The sequence below is a fragment of the Eriocheir sinensis genome, unplaced genomic scaffold, assembly GCF_024679095.1.
Source record: "Eriocheir sinensis breed Jianghai 21 unplaced genomic scaffold, ASM2467909v1 Scaffold1046, whole genome shotgun sequence".
Classification (NCBI taxonomy): Eukaryota; Metazoa; Arthropoda; class Malacostraca; order Decapoda; family Varunidae; genus Eriocheir; species Eriocheir sinensis.
The window spans coordinates 30,001-35,655 of record NW_026110348.1 but is presented as its reverse complement, the minus strand read 5'-3'; the positions used below and the strand labels follow the sequence as shown (position 1 = coordinate 35,655).

General features: G+C 41.5%; 1 pseudogene; it reads right to left on the bottom strand.

Moving 5' to 3' along the window:
* Positions 1-2,879: 2,879 nt before the first annotated feature.
* The window catches only part of LOC126989083 (thyroid peroxidase-like), a 22,083-nt pseudogene continuing 19,307 nt past the window's right edge, over positions 2,880-5,655 (bottom strand).

The following is a 5,655-nucleotide window of genomic DNA, read 5'->3' as shown; positions in this document are numbered from 1 at the left end:
CTTAACAGGCAGTGTGCGAGGCCTGACGACCCGCTGGGTCTGATTGAAGTGTATTTTGAATTTTATATTATTCTTGTTATTCATAGTGTTAAGATAGGTTAAATTAAATATAAAAAAGCGACAACGTTTCATCACCCCAACTACGAGCTCCTTCAAATACTCTTGAAGTACCAGAACATTAAGTCAGTTGTCGCAGGTACAAATCAGTCTTAAATCTCCTTGAGAGCCCGGTAGTGGGCCACAACACTTCAAAAGCCTTGCCAGATGTGTGTTTGGCCGCATATGCCTAAAACGTCAAGGATTATGATGAGACCAAGAAGACAGCCATATATATGTGCACACTGTTAACTTGACTGTAGATAGAAAGAAATACAAACTTGTTTTTAGCGTACAAAGAAAATACCTTCATTCGCCACGTGACATCTACAAGAAAAAATAGTCATTTGTCTTGTGTTACAGAATGCATGTTATAGGTCAAGGCTAGCAGTGATACTTAGCATACACAGGTAGGTCTTGCAGTATTCCAGATAGTGTTAGAAAACTGAGAACACTGCACAGTCACAACGCTGTCGGTCAAGGTGGAAGCAGAGTGAGGGGTTATGTGCGGTGATTGGCTGCCACAGAGCTGGTCAAGAGAAAGAGAGAGGAGGCTTGACCACCTGTAATATCCTACTGAAACAGACTGTACCTTACCACAGAGTCACTGACATAAGGTCGTCAATGCACTACAGAGATTATTGACAATTACCATGGGGGGACTGTGCTGTGGATGCAGTTATTCTGTAAGCCATTCCACTCAGGACATTGATCGCTATTCTGAGACGCTGCCGACTCTCACACCAGTTATTTCTAAATGTCAAAAAAAGGAAAATGTGTTCTCAGGAGTATTTTTTTTAGAGTTATGGGTACAGGAGCCTTGTCAGACTCCCACCAGGGTCAAAACACTAGCCATGGAAAGGCCCACAACTACCAAAGCCATGTTAAGTATGTGTGTGCTTGGGTGCAGAAATCTTTGATAACATGGACCATTCTCAGGCAGTTTAAATGCTGGGGTTGACCTCATCCCTATTCATTGCCAGTAAAAGTATACAGAATTATAATATCTGGCAAAATTAATACGTAAAGGACATACTGCACCAGCGTGGATAGCTATACGATATATGACGATGATAGGTATTTATTTAATAATGAGTGTATGCACCCCTGCCGTGATTACACTGTTAAAAATCTGCTGCGAGGCTTTGAGGCCTGTCACTAGTGGAGCCTGTGGCCACATGTCTGCAGACCCATTCATACGTTAGAGATGGAAACACCAGTCGGCTGTGCTATTTGACGATGACTGAGGCCTTCACCGTCAAGGATAATGATGACTTTGTGCTGGTCTTGTGGGGTCTACATTGCCACTAACTTGAGCAGAGAGAGAGAGAGAGAGAGAGAGAGAGAGAGAGAGAGAGAGAGAGAGAGAGAGAGAGAGAGAGAGAGAGAGAGAGAGAGACCTTTCCTAAGAGTGGGGAAAAACTACCACTTACCTCCTCCTCCTCCTCTTCTTCTCCTCTTCCTCTTATTTGCCTTTTTCTTCAAGCCTGTAATAATTGCAACACCCAATTAGTACTGTATGCTGGGACATGAGAAAATTATTTTAGTTGTAAAACCAGAAAAGAAAGTCCTTGACTCGGGTTTAGCAGGCGTGCCCTAACACCTGTACCCATTTGAGTGACCTGCCAGGCTTTATACAGGGAGGGCAGACCACTCAGGGACAGAATAAGGCAACACTGGGGCCAACTTACCTAACAGTACATTTTGGCTGGGTGTGCCATCCAGGCTATAGGTGTACCCAGGGAAGGTTATGTATGCTACAGGCTGTGAATGAGGGGCAGGTTGTGCATCTCTTCCTGGGTCACTGGCTCCACCACCTACACACTAATTGAGCTGGTTTATGCCTTGCAGCCTTCACTTTCAGTCTTCTCAGCACAGCAACACTAAACCCAGCCAAGCACTGGAATACCCACCTTCAAGGCTATTACTGATGCTTGTACAGATGGTGCAAGAGAATCAAACCCCAAGCAGGCCACGACCACCTGCAGGGGGACTTACATTGGGATGTTTGTTTTTGCCTGCTACTGTCTATAGCTATGTTTAAGACCACGCTGTGAATATATATCATGTTCCTGGTCATGGCTCACTCACTCACTCTGTAAGGAATTGGCTTCATATACACTCCCAGGAAGGTCATACTGGTGCCTGCTACTGTCTATAGCTATGTTTATGACCACCCTGTGAATATATATCATGTTCCTGGTCATGGCTCACTCACTCACTCACTGTGTAAGGAATTGGGTTCATATACACTCCCAGGAACGTCATACTGGTGCCTGCTACTGTCTATAGCTATGTTTAAGACCACGCTGTGAATATATATCATGTTCCACTCACTCACTGTGTAAGGAATTGTATATATATTGCATAGCCTTGCAAAATATATATATATATATATATATATATATATATATATATATATATATATATATATATATATATATATATATATATATATATATATATATATATATATATATATATATATATATATATATATATATATATATATATATATATATATATATATATATATATATATAGGCATATTTATATAACTTATTGCATGATATACTTATTGCATAGCATATATATATATATATATATATATATATATATATATATATATATATATATATATATATATATATATATATATATATATATATATATATATATATATATATATATATATATATTTATGGCTAACTTATTGCGTGATATACTTATTGCATAGTATTGCAAAAAGTGAGCCATATAGTTTTTCTAAAATAAATACAAAATTATTTTTTTTGTCAATTATTTATTAAATAAATAAGGCACATTTTCTTCACTAAGAGGCTGATTCTGCAGGAACTTGACATCTTGGTGTTCTTTCTTCCAGAGTGTGCAGTGTGCCGCAGGCAGACCAAGACGCCAGAGATGTCCGTTCAGCCATTCAATTCTGCTGAGGGAAAGAAGTCGTGTTAGTCAACTCTGATGACTTGTACTTTTCTCTGTGGACTCTGCTGTAAGCCAGTCACGGAAGATGTGAACTGTATCTGTACTATGAAGTCTTATAAATAAACTTAAGGGCCACACCTATGACTTTATCTTGCCCCAAACCCATTTAGCTAATCTCCGGACACTTTTTTAGATATAATTGACTTTTAAAGCAAGTTACAGCTTTTTTTTTTCGTTTTCAAGATGTTATTGAGCCGTAAGGTGATATATCTAGTTGCTTTGATCTGGTGATAGTTTTGCACTCCCTCTGCACAATGAACGGTTAAACCACCCATGAAAACCCGGTTAGCCTTCTGTGGCCTTGGGAAACAGTCATAACAGCTTTTCAAACAAGCAAACTGTGGCGTCATTAAGTTCAAGAATAGAGGCTTTATTCAGAAGGTAATTCCTGGTACAGTAAGCAGTATAATCTGACTTACAGTTGACTACACAGACTCTGGAGATAGAGAGCAAAGATCCGCACTCGTAGCTCACCCAAACAGGTCCCAATGTTAGGTACCACATACCCGTAACTGCATATACGTAACCTATACAGAACACTACACACTTCCCTTCAGTACCAGGAGGCTGCTGGGTCCCCACACGGTACAATAATTTCATGTTTAAAGAGAAAGAAAGATGCTTGGCGTGAGAACAGGGTAACTTTTGATATGAATAGTGGCACTGTATGGAAACATCTGAACATGGACCGGGGCTTTCAGAAGGTGCACCCGAGGAGAAAGACTTCACTAGCAGATGCTTGGCGTGAGAACAGGCTAACTATAGCAAGGACAAACACATATCTCTCACCCCTTCACTCTTGTCACCCCTTCCTCACCCCCCACACATCACTCACCCCTTCACTCTTGTCACCCTTCCTCACCCCCTACACATCACTCACCCCTTCACTCTTGTCACCCTTCCTCACCCCCCTATAGCAAGGACAAACACATACCTCTCACCCCTTCACTCTTGTCACCCTTCCTCACCCCCCTCTAGCAAGGAAAACACACACATCACTCACCCCTTCCTTGGTACAGGTGCACATGACACAGGGTGATATGCGCTCGGCTGCCCCGATGTCAATATCAGTCTTGCCGACCCCACATGACACGCGCTCCTTCCACAGCTCCGGGTTGATCCCCGGCAGGTCACGGTGGGACACACGAGGGTTCCTGAAACATCAATGGGATCATCACAGTGTCTGGTTGGTGGGATGAGAAGTTTCCGCCTCCCATGTTGACAAGTTCCAGAGGTCAAAAATGAGGTTAACTGGGTTCTCATGTCTGTGTTTTGGGGTTCCTGGTACAGAGAAAGGGTCAACTACCACTGGGGTCATAAACTCCCCTGGAAATGCCCTGAACTCGTATGAAAGCCTAGTCAAATATGCGTGTTCTTAGGTTCTTGGTACAGAGAAAGGGTCAAACTACCACTGGGGTCATAAAACTACCCCTGGAAGTGCCCAAATCTCCTATGAAAGCCTTGTCAAATATATGTTTTCTTAGGTTCACAGTACAGATGGAGGTTCATACTACCACCAGGGTCATGAAACTACCCCTGGAAATGCCCTGAACTCCTAGGAAAGTCTTGTCAAATATATTTCTTAGGTTCACAGTACAGATGAAGGTTTAAACTACCACCAGGGTCATAAAACTATCCCAGGAAATGCCCCAAACTCCTATGCAAGTCTAGTCAAAGATATTTCTTAGGTTCACCGTACAGATGCAGGTTCAAACTACCAACAGGGTCATAAACTACCCCGAAATGCCCCAAACTCCTATGAAAGTCTTGTCAGATATGTTTCTCAGATTCATGGTACAGAGGAAGGTTCAAACTACCACTGGGGTCATAAAAATACCCCTGAAAATGCCTACAACTCATACGAAAGCCTAGTCAAATATATATAAGTTTTACCTGACTTCTGGACATTGAACGGAAAAAACACCCAAGAAAACCCGGATAATCTTCTCTGTGGCCTTGGGAAACAGTTGTAATGTGAGCCTGTGACCTTTAACAATACTGACCTAACCCCCAAACAGTCTCACTTACAGGAAGGGGTCAGGAAGGTCAAAGACGGACCGCTGCTCACTCTCCACATTATCACAGTTATCGCAGAGCATCTTGGCAAGCGTGACCTGCAAGAATTACACACGTTAGAATTATTACTTACGACACAAGCAAAGAACTTATTGACAGACTGGTAGAAAACACTCATTCAGACTTACATAGAGATTTAGTATACTTATTAATACACACACTCACACTATATAAGGAAGGAAAGGACTTAGAACTTATTGATAGACTTTGCAGGGAAAAAACTCACACTAACATAGAGATTTAGTAGACATATTAACACACACAGACTCACACTATATAAGGAAGGAAAGGACTTAGAACTTATTGATAGACTTTGCAAGGATAAACTCACTCATAACAATATAGTGATTTAAAATGCCTGATAGAATGTGTTTGATAGATTACGTGTGCTTCAGTATTAGTGGACTTGAGAGGAGGAGGAGGAGGAGGAGGAGGAAAGGAGGGAGAGAGAGAGGAGGAAGAGAGGGAGGAAGAGAAGGT